The following is a 21,012-nucleotide window of genomic DNA, read 5'->3' on the forward strand; positions in this document are numbered from 1 at the left end:
AAAGGTTATGTTTCAATCTGGGGGCCTTAAGGTTGGTGCATGGTTAGAGCCTTCTTCAATTCCTCATATGCATGCTAGCATTCTTGGGTCCATTTGAATATTATTAGTAGCTTATACAAGGTCTAGCAATCAATGCATAGTTTAGCACAAACTGTCAATAGTACCCTGTATGGCAGAGGCAGCACTGAACTCCTTTTTAATCGATTGGGGGTGTAAGATCAAAAATAACCCTGAATTTTGAAAAGTGGGTTGCAATGACGTTCTTGGACACCACATGCCCTAGGATGCATCCGTGCTTTATACAAAACTGGCACTTTAAGGGGTTCAATGAGAGATGATATAGTCTGCATTGTTCTAAGACTGCTCAGAGTTTGTCAAAGTGTTCCTTCCAGGTTGGAGTGAACATACAAGTCATCAATGAAGACCTCTAACTCTTTCCTAACCATGTCCTTGAATATTGCACACATGAGCCTCTGAAAAGTAGCATGTGCATTAGTCAACCCAAATGGTATGACTATGTAGGCGAAGACACCCCGCTCAATGGTGGCAAAGGCACGGTCTTGTGCCCTATCATCATGGTGGGTGCACTTGCACCTGATAGTATCCTGAGAAGCCGTCTAGAAACATGTAGCCCTCTTTTCCTGCTACTCTCTTGAGCATGTATTCAGTGTATGGCAATGGATAATTGTCCCTCTTGGTAGTAGTGTTTACCTTTTTGTAGTTGACACACACTCTGATCTTTCCATTCTTCTTTAATACGATCACTATGGATGAGACCTAGTCCGAGTGCTGAATCTTGTAAATGAATCATGCCCTTAGTATCTTGTCAATTTCTTCCTTGAAGACAGCATGAGTATGCTTGGGATTCATAGGGTATGGTCGTTGCTTGACCAACATTGCATTAGGGGTCATGGGCATATTATGAGTCATGAAGACAGCATGAGTATGCTTGGGATTCATAGGGTATGGTCATTGCTTGACCAGCATTGCATCAGGGGTCATGGGGATATTATGAGTTATGACACTCAAATCTACCCCTTTCAGCTTATTGAGGGACCAAGAAAAGACGTCCATGTACTCTCGCAAGAAAGCAATGAGACTTGCCTCCTCTTCCTTGGTCGGCAATAAAGACAGGTTGGGGTGTCTCCCCTTCCTTAGCTAGATTAACCTCCTTGACTTAGTAAATCACTACCATATCACCTTTCTTAAACTTAGTAAATCACTTTGGCAAGTCTTGTGGTTTCCTTTGCTCTTCAGCCTTCACTTCCATCACTGAAGGAATAGCAGTCCTTGTATTCTTTGCTAGAATCGTCCTCCTCCGATAGCTCATCGTCTCCTATGTCTTGATAGGGCTTTTCCTTCTCATCACGGTGAAGGCCCAATTGTACATTAAGTTTAAGTTATGCACTTTGGTCCATTGCCACTTAGGTTCATCCAAGAGATATTGGAGAGGTTTGAGGTTAGTGTCAAAAGACGCAAATCTAGAGCATGGAAAAAGCTATGGCGAATGGAAGATGAAGACCAAACTCATGATGACATAGACAAGTAGAGACAAACTATTAAACAAGTGAATTGGGTTCTAAGATGGCAGCTTGGACTCATAAACACAATTTTGTGTAGGATTGACAAAGACAAGACACTTAGTTGAAAGTAAAAATCATCATGACATTGTATTCATTCCATATAAAAAGTGATAGTCAAATGCAATGCGTTATAGTTGTTGGATGGTAGTAATTTTCCCTTTCTGTGCATATGGGATTCAATCTACTTGCATGTCCTCAATCACAACCAAAAAGTACAAAGTGTGTAGAGGCTTTAGTGAAAGTAGCACATGCAAAGGGTGGGCACGCCATAAACATGGCAAAACACCAGGGACTGTCGCACGAAAGGCTAACTGTGGGTACCAAAAACATGATGGTCATCTAAAGGCTGTAACAGGGGTCTCACAAAGTGTACAAAGGTTGTAGTACAAGTCTACATGAGGAGTTTACAAGCTTATAATAAAGAAATTTGGGCTAGGCAATACAATGCTAAAATAGTAGTAAAAAATAGGATCAACAACCGTGAGGCCCTTGCAGTTTTCAACATTTATTTTCACATGGATCTTCAATTTATTGTAGGTATTCTTGTCGATGTAGTCCAGCTTGCTCATTTTGATCCTATACTTCTACTTCACGAACAAATATTTTTGGTAAAACACTTGAATCCTTGCTTTAAATTGAGTTGGGAGCTCAGATCAGAGTGGCAAAACCTTCCAATGGAGTGAGAAGAGTGAGATGTAAGAGGAGCTTGATGATGATATTTCATTGAATATTCCAAGTCTTCCAAATACTTCAAAAATGTCTTCTCATTGATATTTTTCACTGAGTGAGTCAATGAATCAAAGTGGTAGTAGGTTGGTTTGAGTGTTAGAAGAGAGAAAATGAAGTGAGAGAAAATCTTGATGTGAAATGGCTATGGCTTCCTTCTGTTAGGGCTTGACAGGGGCCTGATAAAATGATTGTAGTAGCTCCTATACTCAACCATTTGCCATAAAATTTCATGGGGAGGAAGCTTAGGTCATGACCTTGAAAATCCCTAGGGCTATAGCATGAAATTCATCTCAAAATGATGGTGTTATTGTATGACCTACTATTGTAACGAAAATGCCCCTGATTCTGATACAGTCACAATGCTAGGCTTATTCTACATTAATCAGGTTGATTTTTGTGCCACACTGAAGCGCCTTGAGTAGAAGAACAGTTATGTAGAAGAAAGCATGAAGAGTTATGCCCTCTATTACAAGATCTAGCTCCTCAAAGCTTGTAGGATCTAGCTATGGCAGACACACACAGGGCAGAAGTTGTAAGAGTTGACAATGCTAAGCTATGCGATGAGCAATGTCCTATTGTAACATAACAAAGAGAGGCACCTTGAGTCACAAAAGATATGCCTAGAAGAAGGTATAAAAAATAATTAACTGTGGAGAGAGATATGAAAGCTCCAAGCTACTTGGCTATGGCTGCCAAGTAGGTAAAGTGAGGAGAAAAAGTGGGAGATGAGGTCCTAACCTAGGGATTGAGCTCAAGCCAAGCTACATGATAGTGAAAGAGATCTAAAAAATTAGTGCCATGCTCGACTGGGCTCTGATACCATGTCAAAAGGTGCGGATCTAGAGCATGGCAAAAGCTATGGCAAATGGAAGATGAAGACCAAACTCATGATGACATAGACAAGTAGAGACAAACTATTACACAAGTGAATTAGGTTCCAAGGTGGAAGTTTTGACTTATAAACACAATTTTGTGTAGGATTGACAAAGACAAGACACTTAATTGAAAGTACAAAGCATAATGACATTGTATTCATTCCATATAAAAAGTGGTAGTCAAGTACAATGCTTTATAGTTGTTGGATGGTAGTAATTTCCCATTTTTGTGCATATGGGATTCAGTCTACCTGCATGTCTTAAGCCCAGAACTGCCTCATACAAAGAGGCTACAATAGGTCTAATTGCAAATATCTCAACAGTTAGTAGTGGCTAGATTACCAGCTAGCTTGTTTGTCAAATATTCTAGGATCTCTAGGGTTTCTCACTTATTACTTAGGATGTGGAGTTCGACGGCATTGGATCATCCATTTGAGCTTTTGGCCATCATGCAGATTGGCACTGAGAGTGTGTTTCTGGGCTTATTAGCTATCTTAGGACCTTGCTTGTACTTCTCCCTATCTGAGAGTAGTAGATCTATCGTGGCAAGCACGTGCATCCAATCTCGCTCATCTTTGGGACAAGGGATATATTTGGTCAATGGCCCATAAGATTTCCTAATCTACACGCCACCCTTCAAGATGGTGGAGATTGTTGAGATGGCAATCTCAACACATGCGGACATTGATGATGGACCACTTGGCTAGATGGGTCTTTACATCTACACTTAACATGTTGGTGGTCATTATGATACTCCCATGGCCACTAACTTATCACTTATTATATTTAGTTTGCTACATCTACCTACAACTAGCAAAGATATAGCACCCGGTCAATTGATTTAGTCTGTTATGCACTGTTTGACTTAGAATGCAACTTTCCTTTATGTTGTATCTTATCTATATTTTGTGTACATTATATTGTGAGTAAAAAAGGAGAAGAAGAAATCAGCAAGAAACGTTTTGGCCTCCATCTCTCTTCTTCCGTTCTTGAGTGAAATTCCTCTTGTGTATACAGTGTGTGTTTGGCACAACAGCTTAAGCAAGTTCCCCCACCACATGATTCTTAACATGGTATCAAAGTGGCGCCATTGAGAGAGGTTGATTTTGAAGGCTGAAGTGAAGGAAAAGAAGCAAGGTTTGAGAAAGCAAGCAATAGGTAAGCTCTTCCATTCTTCCACTCTTTCTCTTGGATAGTTCCTATGGAGACACCGAAAGCAGGGTAGAGTGAAAATCTCAAATTGTTGTGAGATTTGGTGTGCAATCTGAGCACTATATATTTTGCAAATTGACCCTTTAGGCCTCTCCCATAGTTTATTTGGGCATTTGAGGCCGTTTCAGGCCCCGTTTTAGAGCCACAAGGTTACAGACATCAGTTTCAGGGTATACTATGATTTCGGTTGTATTGACCACCGAAAGTGAATGCAGATGTTATAGATTTCAAATCTGTAATTTTTTAGGTATTTTCCAGGAAGCAAACATAAGGTTTATCTACAAATAGGTTGCAGATTACATGTACTATTGACCAATCAGTGAAAAAGGTTGCTTGGTGTATTGCTGTGCACTTGTTGTGAAAGGTTGTAAAAGACTAGCTTGCTATGTTGTATCCTTTTTTGTGATAATGGTAGAGAACAGTGGAAATTCCATTATTGAGAAGCTTGACAAGAACAACTACGCTTCATGGAAGTTCCGTGTGACAAACTTTCTCATTGGGAAAGGGTCTTTATGAGTTTGTTTCAGGTGAAGAAAACGAGCTAGAGCTAGGTATCCCTCCAACTGCAAATCAATTAAAGGCATGGAAAGAATGAAATGCAAAAGACAAAAGGGTGATGTACAGGCTATCTGCAGTCATTAATAATACTATGTTGGGATATATTAGGAACACATAAACTTCACATGCAGCTTGGACAATTTTTGAGAACATGTTTTCAATGAATACAAAGGCACAAAGATTCGACTCAAGCAAGAGTTGAATACCTTGAAGAAAGGAAAAATGTCTATCAATGAGTATGTTTTGAAGGTGAGGAGCATTGCATATGCTTTAGCAGTGATTGATGCAATGCTTGATGATGATGATTTGGTTTCATTCACTTTGAGTGGCCTTAATAATGATAAGGCATGGAAATCATTTGTTACTTCAATATACATACAAAAGCCATTTCTAGATTTTGATGAGCTGGTCTCTCTCATGATTACTGAAGAGATCAATATGCAGGGTGACTCATCTGAAAAAAATGGTGAACAAGTCCAAGAATTTTACTCAAGTTCAGGAAGGGGACTCCTCTTTGAGAGGCCGTGGTATGGGACATACTAGGGATAACCAACAAAACAGCTTAAATCTGAAATATGGTGAAATGCAGGTTTTAGGAGGCCAAGGAAACTTTAGAGACAAGGAGAGCTCAAGAGAAAGAGGTGGGTGACAAAATAGAGGTTCTAGAAATTTTTCTATTATTTGCCATTATTGTGGCAAAACATGTCATATTATAGCTCATTGTTATGCTAAGAATGATGATATTCACAATGGTAAAATGTAGCAAGAAAATGATACATCATCTTCACAACAAAATGAAGACAAAAATGAGCGTTTGTTTGTTATGCAGCATATGATGAATGCAATTACAAGAAAGGGGACACATGATGATGTATGGTATGTCGATTTAGGTGCATATAATCATATGACCAGTCATGTTGAATGGTTTGGAGAGATGCAAGACTTACAAAATCCAAGTTATGTGCAAATGGGTGATGATTCATACCACCCAATTTCACACATGATTGGAAAGGTTCCCTTGTCCTTGCATGAAGGCCAAAAAAAGAGTCCAACATATGTATTGCATGTGCCATCAATCACAAAGAATCTAGTGTCTGTTGGCCAAATGGTAGAGCAAGGGTTGCAATTTTGATTCAGTGCAAAAGGTTGTTTTGTAGAAGAATTTAATGATAAGTGCAAGTTAGTCGCAAAAGGAAGTAGAGTTGGTCACATGTTCACTTTAGATGTGAGAATTCCTGCAATGGATGCTACTATGTATGCTAAAGGAAAAGGAGTGGTTGTAGACATTGAAATATGGCATAAACATATTGAACATGCAAATGTGCAAATGCTGAAATTAATGTAATCCAAAGGATTGGTCACAGGGTTGCCTTCATTTAGAGTTGTAAAATTTCATAAAGTCTATGAAGCATGCCAATTTGGTAAGCAAGTGAGACATCCCTTCTCGCATGATAGAAAAGTGAGCATAAATATACTTGATGTAGTGCTACAGATGTTTGGGGGCCTACACAAATTGTAACTCTTGGTGGTAGCAAATAATTGGTCACCTTTATTGAGACTGTTCAATGAAGGTATGGGTATATTTCATAAAGGAAAAGAGTGATGTATTTGAGCACTTCAAATCTTTCAAGGCAGCTGTTGAAACAAAAACAGGCTTGAAAGTTAAGTGCTTGAGATCAGATGGAGGGGGAGAGTACCTCTCTAATAAGTTTAGTGGCTTCTTGAGGACTCATGGGATAAAGAGATAAAGAGACAATTTACTTGTAGGTATACTCCACATTAAAATGGGGTTGCAAAAAGAAAAAATAGGCATATTGCAGAAGTTGTACGGGCATTGTGGATGAAACGAATATGCCAAAATATTTTTTTCTGAAGCTGTTTATATACTGATGTCTATATTATGAACAAAATTCCCATAATTGCAGTTTCATGGGATGACCCTCAAAGAATGCTTTATAGGCAAGAATCCCAATGCATCACATTTGAAGGTATTTGGCTATGTTGCATGCATTCAGGTACCAGATGAGTTTCGAATGAAGCTTGATCCAAAGGCTGAAAAATGTATTTTTATTGGATACTCTTTAGAGAAAAAAGGATAACCTTGTCACAAGTGAGTTCAGAGTGAGAAAGGATGTTATTTTTAATGAGATGAGTAGTTGGTATGCACCTGTTAGGATGATAATGATCATGATAGCTATGTGCAGAAAGAAAAACAAGAAACACGGAGTCTTAATGGACTAGAAACATTGTCTGGTACTAGACCTACAGTGAGCCCGTGGTCTGGGAGACTAAGGAGTAGCCCCACATCTTCAAGAGGATCTATAAGTGTTGCAGGCAAAGACAAAGGAAATAAGAAAGTGTTGGGTGGTAATGATGTATCTACTAGTCATTTGGGATTTGATGGAGATTCTAGTGGTTCAAAGAGTTTGGATTATGAGCTTGGTATTCCTTTAGTCAGGACACCATGTGTACAGAGAGCACATAGTAATGTAAACGCTCCATTGAGTGATCCAGTGGTATACAAGTCTAGCAAGGTCAGATACCCTATTAAAAGATTTTGTTTTCAAGGTTATGCAACTCACCATTATGCTTATATGGTAAAGGTGGTTGAGGATGTTGAGCCACTTGCTATTGGTCATGCTCATTGGGATGTAGCAATGGATGAGGAGATGGTTGCATTAGAAGCCAATAAGACTTGGGATTTAGTACCCTTGCCTAAGGGTAAGAAAGCTATTGGCTGTAAGTGGATTTATAAAGTCAAGAATAATGCAGATGGTTCCATTTGCAGGTATAAGGCTAGGCTAGTTGCAAAAGGCTATGCTCAAACATATGGCATAGATTATGAAGAGAGATTCAGTCTAGTTGCTAGGATGGAAACTATTAGATATGTGATTGCCTTAGCAGTAGCCAAAGGTTGGAGTTTGCAACAAATGGATGTTAATAATGCCTTCTTTCATGGTGAATTGCAAGAAGAAGTGTATATGGAGCAGCTAGCAAGTTATAAGGATTAGAGCATCCCACATATGTGTGCAAGTTAAACAAGGTACTCTATGGGCTGAAGCAAGCACCTAGAGTATGGTCTGACAAGATTGGAGAGCATCTTGTCAATATTGGATTTTGTATTTTTGATGCTAATCACTCACCTTATGTGAGAAGGGGAGATGCAGGTTTGGTCATCATAGTCATCTATGTGGATGACTTGATTATCATAGGCGACAGAGAATGGGATTGTTGAAGTTAAGGACTTTTTGAAGAAGAAATTTGAGATGAAGGATTTGGGTGAGCTGAGATACTTTCTTGGTATTGAGGTGATCAAATGTGATGATGGTATATGGCTATCCCAAAGACACTATGGCTTGGATATGTTATCCAAGTATGGTATGATAGCATGTAAGCCTCTTTCAATACCATTGGAGCAAAATGTAAAGTTGAGTGTTGACATTGGGGATGAGATAGAAGACCCTACTATGTTTAGGCGGATAGTAGAGAGTTTGATTTACATGACTATCACAAGGCCACATACTTGAGCTATGTTGTTGGCCTTGTCAATCAATTTATGAAGATGCCTAGAAAGCCTCCTTTAGATTCAGTTAGACATATATTGAGGTTTGTGAAGTCCACTTTACATTATGGACTTTTTTATGAGGTAAGTAAGGATGTGCAGGTCTTTGGAGATACACAGATATATATTGGGCTGGTAGCATGTTAAACAAAAGATCTACTAGTGGATTCATATTTTTCCTTAGTAGTGTAGCAGTTACATGGAGTAGCAAAAAGCAACCTACAATTACTTTATCGAGTACAGAAGCTGAGTATAGAGGTGCCATCATGGCAGCATGTGAGGTGGTATGGTTGCAAAAGTTATTAGGTAATTTGGATGTGCAGGGAGATGATCTAGTTGTCATTCATTGTGACAACATGAGCAGCATACAACTAGCTAGGAATCCAGTGTTCCATGCTAAGACAAAACACATTGAGGTGCACTACCACTTTGTGAGAGTGAAGGTACTTGCAAGAGAGATTGACTTACTATATGTCAGTACAGAGGATCATATAACTGAAATTTTCACAAAGGCATTGGGTGCAAAGAAGCTTTGGAAGTTTAGAATCTTACTTGGAGTTGTAGAGATAGAGTTGAGCTTGAGGGGGAGTGTTGAGATGACAAGCTCAACACGTGTGGACATTGATAATGGACCACTTGGCTAGATGGGTCCGCACGTCTACACTTAGCACATTGGTGGTCATTATGATACTCACATGGCCACTCACTTATCACTTATTATATTTAGTTTATTACACCTACCTACAACTGGCAAAGATGTAGCGCCAGTCGATTAGTGTAGTCTATTATGCATTGTTTGACTTAGAAGGCCACTTTTCTTTATGTTGTATCTTATCTATACTTTGTGTACATTTTATTGTGAGTAAAAAGAAAAAGAAGAAATCAGCAAGAAAATGTTTTGGTCTACATCTCTCTTCTTGTGTTCTTTAGTGAACTTCCTCTTGTGTATACAATGTGTGTTTGGCGCAGCAGCTCAAGTACACCACGCGATTCTTGACAAAGATGGTATCTAGGTCGACTGGTGTGGTCTCCCATATATCCATCTCTACTTTCACTTCCTCCATTCAATTACCTGAGAAGATTAGATTGTTACCCTAGTCTTCTAAGGCCCGTGCATTGCACATCTAGGGCCAGCCTAATAGGATGTCATAGTACACTCCCTTCATGACTATAAAGTCAACAGAGAATTGGATTCTGCAATCTTCAATGGCGAGTTCTTTAACAATCCAAATGGCCGCACTTTCATTCCATTGGCTAGGGTGACATTGAACCTAGGATTCTCAATAGGTGGGTTACCCAAGTCCTCGAGTACTATGTGGCTCAACACACTAACTCCTGCTCCTGTGTCTACAATTCCCTTTCTTGTGGTGTCTCCTAGAGCTAGGACCGGTAAGACTACATGCATTTGTCCCCAATGGTACAGATCACTCCAAATAGCCCCAATGGTACAAATGGTTCATTTGTCCTATTGGAGGGTGTCTTCCGTCTAGGGAATTTGGCAAACAGGTGAGTGATTCCACACTCTAGGTATCTAAGATCAGCCTTTTCTCAATTAGCCTGCTCCCATTCACGCAGCATGAGGAGATGTGTCTTGGGTGATTGCAATTCCAATAAGAAATTGGTTCTTGGGTCTGCCCCCCTAAGCCTCTGCCTCTACCCATACCCAATGCCATCACCGATACAGGTTGGTAATCCATAAGGATTACATTTCCCTCTTCATCATATGATACATAGGGGTGCACGTAAGGCTCTTCGTCATTCAGCTCCTCCACATAGTGGACTGGAGCATCGCTCATCGGTGTTTGGATGGGTCATGTAGGGTCCATGTGGTCTAGATATGCCTGTGGGGGTTTATCTCCATCCTAGGAATGGCCGGTTTGGCATCATTAGATGTTTGGAGAACCAATGGGGCTCCCCTCTCAAAAAATTTTGATGGCCTATTCCTTAGGTAAGCTTGTCCGTATGGTTGTGAATATAAGAGTCTCCTCAGTAATTTGCAATGCATGACATCATGACCGAACCTACCGCAATTAGCGCAAGGTTGGGACCTCAAGTCTTGACACTCAATCGGCAAGTGGTTTTTGCCACAATACATGCATTGGATATGAGGGCGTTGTCGTAATGTTATGAGGACATAGTGTGAAAAAGTATGGAATGCATCATCATCCAACTTTTTTATTGATCTAGAGAGTCAATGTGGTCTAAGCCATTAGTACTAGTGTGAGTTGCATGGATTATCCAAAAATACTAGATTTTTGGATAATTTTAGCCTATATTTGATATTATTTACTGTAAAAATTCGAAACGGTTAAAAAAGCTTCTAGATTAGGATGGCATGCAAAAAGCTAGTTGCTTTTTCAGCCAATTAGGGGATTTTCACAAGAAGGACAGATTGACAAAATCGCGCGCGTTGCGATCACTATAAACATGTTGAAAACTGCAAATTGAACTGAAAGAAGGATTGATCTGGGAGATCCATGACCAAGTGTCCTAGGGTTTTACCCCCCTTTCAGAGCCAACAGAGCCATCAAATTTGGGTTTCGAGCAGTAGAGAAAGAGCTAATTTTTCTATTCCACATTTTTGGTCTACGAAGGAGCTCCAAGAGAACTAATGCCTGGAGATTGCTTTTGAGTAGTGCAAAGATTCCAGGTTCTTTCAATACATATTGATTCAATTCATTGTGATTTGTTTTTGTCATGTTTACCACTTGGGTATTCTCCATCTTCTCTTCCATCTCCTATCTCTACTTCCTTCTACTTATGATCCCCGGTGGATTCGACCTTTCGACAAAAACCCCTCCGACATTGGTGAACCCAATGTGAAAAGTCGTCACAGAGAAGGAAAGACAAGATGGGAGAATCTTCAGATACAATCTCCAATGATGTTTTGCAACAGTTGGTGCAAAATATGAATATGCTTATGTAGGTACAACAACAACAACAGGTGATGCAAGCTTCAGCTCAAACAGAAAGTGTTGTGATGAATGCTTTGCAAGCAGTTAAGCGTGAGGTGAAGTTATTCAATGGCAAGAATGTATCTGCATATGTACATACCTTTGCTCAAAAGATGGAATTCTTTGGAGTGGCTCAATCTCCATGGAGCCGGTATTTTGTACGTGTTACTGTTCATGAATTGAAAGCACGGATTACTGAATTATACTTGCAGGATGTAGACTGGGTAGCCTTCAAGAAGACACTCAGGGAAGAATTTTACATTGAGGACACCAATTTGATTATGCGCAAGACTTTTCAGGAGTGGGTTATATAACCCAATAAGGGTCTTGTGGCTATAGAATTGTTAATAGAATTTGAAAGTAGATTTGAGCAGTTGGATCTTGCAGAACAGCAAGCTCTTGCAAGTCAGAAAATTGAATTGTTTCTACAGGCAGCTGATCCCGAGCTTCAAGAGAAGCTTGATGATTTGCTGGAGGATCGGACTACAGAGACAGATTTGAAAACAGAGTGGAGACATGTCAAGGAAGCTGTTACTATGCTTGTGAAGAAGCATAGAAGAAGAGAAAGATTGCATGTCTCTAGCTTGCCCACTATTATGGGTAAGACAGTTGAAGTATCTAGTAAGCCACCCACTTCCGTGGCTAACCCTATGGATCTACCTGCTATTGTTCCTTCTGTTAGGGAAGATATCTTAGATGAATTGGTCAAAGGGATGTGAGATCTTCAATTGAAGGTTGCAAAATTGGATGAAAAAGGACAAGAGGAAAGGGGACGGGCAGCAGCCCCTAAGCCTGGAAAAAGATGTATGTGGTGTGACAGTTTGTACATGAGAGAAAGGATTGTGCTGCCTATCAAGAGGCCTTGGCACGACAGCTTATCTTTTGGAAAGATGGCAAGATCCATGCACAAGAAATGGGATTGCCTCTTGCTTTGAATTTTGGAAAGGGAGGTATGCAAAAGTTATTGGAAGACTTGGCTATTCGAAATGCTTATGCGGCAATACATGCTTCTACTTTTGGTCTACAGTTGGATAGAATGCATGGCCAAGTGCTGGTTGGTCCAAAGGCTGAAATATGGACACATTCTTTACATGTAGCTAAAAAGAGAAAGGTCACTGATAGTGAAATGTCTCATGCAGGGCAAGACATTCGTGGCATAACTGGTTGGGAATCACTGGTAGATGCATATTCAGTGTATGCATATTTAGCAAAGGTACAAAACACGGATGTACTTGTGGAAGAAAAACGAATAAAAGATGAAGATAAGAGGACAAAAAGAAGGACAAGCAGTCACGATATAAGTTGCAATCTGACATTGAGACAGCCACAGATCTTAAGAAGGTTCTTGAAGAACGGATCTTAAACAGTCTTGTGGAATTTACCTTGGGAGAGGTGCTTGGCATTGCCAAGCAAGAATTTCATGATGAGATCATTGACATAATTTAAAGGAATCGTCAGTTTATTGGTGATACCACTAGTGGATTGCTGCAATTCAAAGAGGAAACTGGTTTGTTGGGTATTTGGGCTGAATATGAGCATGAAGTAATTACTAGATTATCTATGCAGGATGCTACTAATCTATGTGGACAGCATGTGGAAAAGAGAAGAAAGTGGCTGAAAATGCATTGTCTTGTAGCAATATGCATGGTGGAGTAAGGAAAATGCAACAAAATGGAGAAGAGACTCTAGGATTTATTCCTCAAAGTCATTGCACAAGAAATCATTGGGCTAGAGCTACCACTGAAATGGTAGTGAAAATAGGGGAGCGCGAAACTCCTTGTGTTACTTTACTTGACCATGGGTCTGAGATAAATGTCATTGAGCATGGATTGTATGAAAATGGTGCATGCGTGTAGACATTGATCATGTTTGGCGAATGAGGGCTACAAATAATTCATCAGGGGAGCTCTATGCTGCATGTCCTAATGTAAAAGTGATGATTGGTGATGTACAAGAAGAGCAACACTTCTTTGTGCAAGATAATTCCTCATATGCAGTGATTTTGGGACAGCCCTATATTACAAGTGTGCGTATGGAAACAAAGATGCTTGATGATGGATCTGCTTATGCAAGAGTTAGAAGCAAGGATGGGAGAAAAGCAGTCAAATTTCTTATTGTTTGTGTTAATCATCCTAGAAATCGTGATACGCTTTGAGAGTCTCCTTTGGTTCCAAATGCAAGGGAATTCAAAGACCTGGATTTTCATTAAGCACTGCTGTAATGCGGGGCTACAGTATTGTTGTTCAAAGGGTGTACTCGCTTCTTGATGAAATGAAGCATGTATTTACTATTGGTAATTCTCAGTTTACAACAAACAGTTCATGTTGGTTTAAGCTTGTGGAAGCTATGTGTAGGGCTGAACGCATATCTATGAAATGGGCTATTAAGAAACTGAGATCATTGGGGCTGTTAGAGCTGAAAATGATGGCATTTCAGACATCTTTTATGGGTTGAATAAAATTTCAACAACTATACATGCAGAAAATGAGGCTGAAAACAGAGTGTTGTCAGTATGTTCTTTGGATATGTATGATCTTATAGCATTGTTTGCTTAGCAGGAAGGATTACAATGGGCTGAAGCACTTGTGGAGACAAAGTATAAGACAGTTGACAAAAAGGTGAAACCAATTGCTTTGCCACTTCCACCAGAGAGTGAGGGTATGTATGAAAAAGTGTTAAGGCAGCCAAGCTTACGGGATCCTAAAGATATAGGTCATCAATTTACATCTGAAACATTACAGGAATTGAAAATTGATGCAGAAGGGTTTCTTTTGCCTGTTGAGAGAAGCAGATGTTGGCTAGACATGGGAATGCATTTGCATTTCAACCAAGTGAAATAGGTTGTGTGGATCCAAATGTTGTCTCTCCTATGGTCATATTTACTGTGCCACATGTACCATGGAACTTGAGGCCTATTCCAGTGCCTAAAGCTTACTTGCCAAAGCTAATGGATGTACTAAACGAAAAGATTCACATGAAGATCTTAGAGCCTTCTTCAGTCCCATACTCAAATCATTGGTTTACTGTGCCCAAAAAGAATGGGGCTTTGAGATTTATTCAAGACATGCAACCAGTCAATAAAGTGACCATAAGAAATGTGGGTGCAGGTCCTGTGGTTGATGAATTTGCAGAGACTTTTGCAAGCAGAGCAATCTATTCTTTGGGTGATCTTTACTCGGGTTATGATAAGTTTCAGCTTGCAATTGAAAGTATGGATGTCACAACCATGAAGACTCCTTTGGGGTTAGTACGGATGTGTACTCTCCCATAGGGTGCAACAAACTCAGTGGCACATATGACAAATGCTATGAATAGGGTACTCATGGATTTTATACCACAATTGACTATGCCCTTCTTGGATGATATTCCAATCAAAGGGTGTGCAGTGGATGAAAAGAATGAAGAGATGGATGCACATGGATGCAGACAGTTTGTTGCAGATCATATTGTGGATTGTGAGAGGATTTTGACACATCTAGAAGAGGTGCATTTAACCCTTTCTAGACAAAAGTCTGTCTTTGGAGTTGAAGAGGTTTTGATTGTTGGACATATATGTGGGCCTTATGGGCGAAGGCCATCACCAACAAAAATATATGGGATTGATAGAATGCGAGATGTATGCACGAATGTATCAGAGGTGCGTAGATTCTTGGGTGCATGTGTGTTCTATTTGATATGGATTTCTCACTTTGCACATGTAGCCAATGTTCTTTATCAGCTTCTAAGGAAAGGTCAAAATTTTCATTGGGAAAGGAAGCATCAGAAAGCAATGAAGAAATTGAAGCAACTCTTAAAATCTGCTCCTACGTTGAGAAAGACTAACTATTCACATGGAAAGCCTATCATTATTACTGTTGATACAAGCCCAATCGGGATTGGATGGGCAATTGGGCAAGATGATAAGGAAGGACAAAGATATGCAATTCTCTTTGGTGCTAAAGTATTGACTGAACGACAGAGAAGATATCCACAGGTTAAAAGAGAATTATGGGAAATTGTGACATCCCTTAAATGTGATAAGGAGTATTTTATGGGTGCTCATGTAGTCATTGAGACTGATTGTTTGCTAGTATTGGGTATGATTACTAGTTGTGCTACCCGAGACATTGCTATGCTCCGGTGGATTGTATACACCAAATCTTTGAACCCTGAATTTCAGCATATTGCAGGAAGAGATAACCTAGTGGTAGACATGTTATCTCGAGCACTCTATGAGAATGAAGATGGGATGATGGATAAGGAGGAAGAAGATTACTTTCTTATGGCTGAAAATGATGTTGTAAGAGTCAATTTAGCAATGCAAGGTGTTGTTATAGCATTAACAGAAGCTTGGAAAACAAAGAGAAGACACTTTATATGTTTTGCATCTTGTGTAGAAGTGTTTCTGGAAGACAAATATGCAGGAGAGTGGTTGAGAATTTGTCAATATCTCAGTACATTAACAAAGAGAGATGAATGGTCAGATGAGGAGTTTAAGAAGATCAAGAGGAAAGCCTATGGATTTTTCTTAAAAGATGGATACTTATGGAAACATGCTAAAAAGAAACAAGGTATGCCATTGTGAGTTTTGGGTGATAGAGCTTCACAAGTAAAAGTAATGCAAGAATTTCATGAAAGCATTTGGGCTAGTCATAGAGGTGTTTGGGGTACTTTTACAAAAATCAAAGAAAGATATTGGTGGCAGGGTATGTATAAGGATGTTGCTCACTTTGTGGAAACATGTATGACATATCAAATGTATTCAACTATGAGACATCGGGATGGATTGCAACCCACATATCCATTGTCTCTTCATTTTAAGTGGGTGGTGGATTTGGTCACAATGCCTACAGGTCTTTGGCCAAATGAGGTATCTTGTGCTTGCTCGTGAAGACTTGACTAATCAAGTGGAAGGAAGAGATCTACGTACTAAGACGACAAATGCCGTATGTACTTTTCTCTTAGAAGAGATCTTTTGTCAATATGGCTATGTGGGAAAAATTGCAGTAGATAGGGGTGAGTTGGATGCAGATGAAGCTCATGATTCCTTTGCATGGTTGGGGATAAATCTTGCTTTAACTTCAGCCTATAACCCTGAAGGAAATGGCAAAAGTGAAAGAGGTCATCCACCTATTGTGAAGGCATTGGCAAAAGCATGTGGAGAGAAGATAAAAGAGTGGCCACAATTGCTCCCTTATGCTTTGTGGGCTAACAGAACAACTCATAGTGCTATTACAGGATATATGCATGCAGAATTGATGTATGGTCAAAAACCTATCATGTCGATAGAAGAGATGACTATCACATGGAGTGTGTTACCTTGGGAGGAGGATTTGAATCGAGAGGAGTTGTTGGCCTTACGCATTAGACAGTTGGAAAGAAAGTCAGAAGACATAGAGGCAACAATTGCAAAGTTAAGGGCAGCAAGGATATAGAATAAGGAATGGTTTGACAAAAGACATAGATTGAGACCAAGAACCATACAAGATGGGGATTGGGTATTGGTTTATGATAGCAGTTTAGATAACCAGCATAGTGCCATGCATAAACTTTCCAAAAGATGGTTTGGACCCTATGTGGTAAGACAGGTGTTTGATAATGCTACTTATGCCTTAAATGAGCTGGATGGGACAGCCATCAAGCTTTCGGTAGCAGGGAAAAGAATCAAATTATTCAAAAGGCAGGAATCTACTGCCTATGAGTTGCTAGAATTGGAAGAAAATAGTGGCCATGATACAGGGGCTAGCCACGAAGATATGGGAGATGAAGAAGTAAAGGATATGGTTGCAGAGGATGAGGAGGACTCAGAATCTGGTGACAACTAGGATTTTGGCACATACCAGAGGATGTGCAAGTTTAGAGGGAGTGGATGTCGTGGTGTTATGAGGACACTATGTGAAAAAGTATGGAATGCATCATCATCCGACTTCTTTATTGATCTAGACAATCAATGTGATCTAAGCCATTAGTACTAGTGTGAGTTGCATGGATTATCCAAAAATACTAGTTTTTGGATAATTTTAGCCTATATTTGATATTATTTATTGTAAAAATTTGAAAAAGTTAAAAAAGCTTCTAGATTAGGATGGCATGCAAAAATCTAGTTGCTTTTTCAGCCAATTAGGGGATTTTCACAATAAGGACAGATTGACGAAATCACGCACGTCGCGATCGCTGTAAACAAGTTGAAAACTGCAAATTGAACTGAAAGAAGAAGGAGTGATCTGGGAGATCTATGAGCAGGTGTCCTGAAGTTTTACCCCCCTTTCGGAGCCATCAAATTTGGGTTCCGGGTAGCAGAGAAAGAGTTGATTTTTATGTTCCACGTTTTTGGTCTACGAAGGAGCTCCAGGAGAACTAATGCCTAGAGATTGCTTCTGAGTAGTGCAAAGATTCCAAGTTCTTTCAATACATATTGATTCAATTGATTGTGATTTTTTTTTGTCGTGTTTACCACTTGGGTATTCTCTATCTTCTCTTCCATCTCCTATCTCGACTTCCTTCTACTTTTGATCCCCGGTGGATTAGACCTTTCGACAAAAACCCCTCCGACAGCGTGCTGGTCATCTCATCATTTCTTGTAATTTGGCTAGCTCCATCTTCATCTCTGCTAGATCCTGACTTGTGTCCGTGCCCTTTCCTTTATCCTGAGTACTTGGGCCTAATTTCTCATTTGACGTTGAAGCTCTCTCAGAGTTTCTAGCATTAGTCTCCTCTTGGGTCAAAGCTCTTGGAGCTTCTCTCTTTGAGTTGGTCATCCACTCTAATCACCTCATCAAAGGACCCTAGCTAATGTATCTTGCTACAAGCTTGAATTGCCTACCAAGGCCTTGTAGAGTTTCTCACTTCATATCCACTGATGAAGACTGTGAAGACCGCTCTTACGGTCGGTTGCTCACTAGTCGGGATTCTCTTGAAGAGACTCCACACGTGGGTGACATATTCTCTTATGTCCTCCTTGTCTTTCTTCTTGACATTTCTCAACCACACTAGAAGGTTATCAGAGTACCCAAGCTCAAAGAATCTCTTAATGAAGAGACTCTTGAGGTTGTTGAAGTTAGTTTGCTCAATAGCATTCAAACTCGTGTACTAGGTCCTACCCTTATCTCCTAAGCATAGACCAAAAGCTTGTGAGCACTAAGTAAGATCAATGAGGTTGTTTGCCTCGCAGACTTGCTCAAACTGCTTTATGAAGCTGTATGGGTCATCAGTTGGCTGGTACTTGTCTAACTACTTAGCCACGATAGTGATTCTCGATTGGCTCTTAGAGCCCTGGTTAACTCCCAATCTTGCAAGCAACGAGGTTGCCATTGCAGCGGTGCTCTTCTCTGCTGATGAGTTGTCTAGCAGTCACTTCATAAGAAGCTCGCTCAACATGAGATTGCCTTTTAGAGCTCTTTCCCTCTCTGTGTCAGGTCATGTCTATTTCTGCTTGCTAGGGCTAGCACTCACTAAATCTCGTGCATTTTTATGTTCTCTCTCGCAAGCTTTTGGCATGCTATTCCTGATTGTAGACCACTATGCCTTGCAAAGCTTCCCCCGCTAGTCTCCTCTCCTCTTCAAGGTCTGCTATGATATCCTCAGATGGCCTACCGTGGTGGTCTATCCGAGACTCCAAATCGTAATTGGTGACTAGTTGCTGTTGGATTTCCGTAAGGAAACCACCTAGGTCAAGCTCTTCGCCACATTTGTGGTTAGTGCTTGACTTTGGCATATCCGCGGCCTTGTGTTCCACCAAGGTGTCGATGAGGGTGATCAAGTAGGGTAGATCCACTCCTCCAAATGGTGTCGGTCCTTGTTGTGTCTAACTCCTATGTCACATCCCTGCTTGGTCCTATACTTGGGATTCTCGATCACCCGCAAGGTCTTCTCCTACTAGTGGGTTTGTTCGAATTGTTAAATCTAAGTGAGTTTCTTATTATTTACAAATAATCCTCAACTTGCACTCACTTGGTGTATGTGTGTTGTCTTCCATGCATCGTGCAAAGTCAAGCTTTTAGTTTTTCCAAGTGCACTTCAAGTGTCAAAAACAATATGGGTGCAAACACAAGATAATAAGTGCAGCTTTCACACTCTAGTCTAAGTTCTCGATTGAATAGGGCTTTACACTCAATTAGTGACCAATTTATCTAGTCTCTAGGGCTGATGTTATGTTTTTCAGCTTGATCAGGGTCAAATGGGGTCTGTTGGTTAGCCTACGACTCTAAGCATATCGAATATGCTAATATGAGAGATGATAGCATTGTGCCTGGCTGCTAGGCTACAATTTCTAGGGTTAGATTTGCATGTAAGGATTTTGGTGAATTCTCTCCGTCGTCTCGAACATGCTAGATTTGTCAATTTTGATGTGTCAAAATCTAATCTGATTCTACAAAGTCTGATTCTGCACTGTCCGATTCCAGGAATCAAACGTCCAATTTGACAGGTGTCTGATTTAGAGTGTCTAATTCTCAATGGCCTGATTTTCATGTCCATTGATTTTGGGATGTCCAAGTTTTGAAATTGGACAGGATATGTCCCATTGGGCATGATGGGTTGGTCTAATTTGAGCATATCCGATTGAAAAAATCAGACAGGTGTGGTCCATGCATCCGATTTCCAAAATTGGATGAGATCACAGGTCCGACTGGGTCGAATGGCCAAGGTCCCATTCTTGGGGTGTCTAAGTCTGGCATGTCCAAGTGTCCAAGTCCGATCGGACAAGTCAAGTTGCTTCGAGTGTCCGATTCTTGGAATCGGACCCCTACCGACCGTATCCAATTCTGTTGGCACACAAACAACTGCAACAGAAATTGCTTCTTCATGGCAACATTTTTGGCCATGCCCACCACAAGCAAGGTTCTCTAGAATCCAAGGGTAGATACACAAGAAGGTTTCTACAAACTTCATCCAAGAAAAAAACTCATATGGCCGTCGATTGATTCGCTGGAAGTTCTAAGTCTCTTATAAGCTCTCTCTCTCTCTCTCTCTCTCTCTCCGCACCAAGGGGTGGCTCTTTGATACTCTAGTCACTCCAGCACTGATGTATGGAGCAGCTATATGGGGGCCAGGCCTTGCCGATTATGTATAGACATTGATGGAGATACCTCAGGTGATCATGATATCTAGATTGATTCGCAGCAAGGCCTCAGTCCCACATGACATTGTGCGAGCAGAGCTTGCCACACCCCCCATGCTAGTCGAGGCATTATTTCAGACAGTCTGCTTCCTACACAGATTTCAGGATATGGACAGAGATCGCATTGCATATAGAGCATATATGGCATCTCAGAAGATGGCTCGAGCGGGGGATACCACATCATGGTATGCACAGACTAGAGCTTGGTTTGACAGACATGGGCTGGACATTGATAGACTCCCACCTCTTCTATATGATACTCAGGCTCCCACTTACACCCTCTCTCTCTCTGAGAGGAACAGAGTCATCAGACAGGAGATATGGCATATTTATATACAGAGGACATGGGTCAGCCCTGCATAGCCACTGCCATCGAAGATGGCACATTATTATACACAGTTCTTGAGGATATCAGAGCAGGGATTCATAGAGATTCCGAGAT

Source organism: Lygodium microphyllum, chromosome 1, assembly GCF_053477565.2.
Source record: "Lygodium microphyllum isolate KBCC chromosome 1, Lygodium_microphyllum_v1.1.10, whole genome shotgun sequence".
NCBI classification, from domain to species: Eukaryota; Viridiplantae; Streptophyta; class Polypodiopsida; order Schizaeales; family Lygodiaceae; genus Lygodium; species Lygodium microphyllum.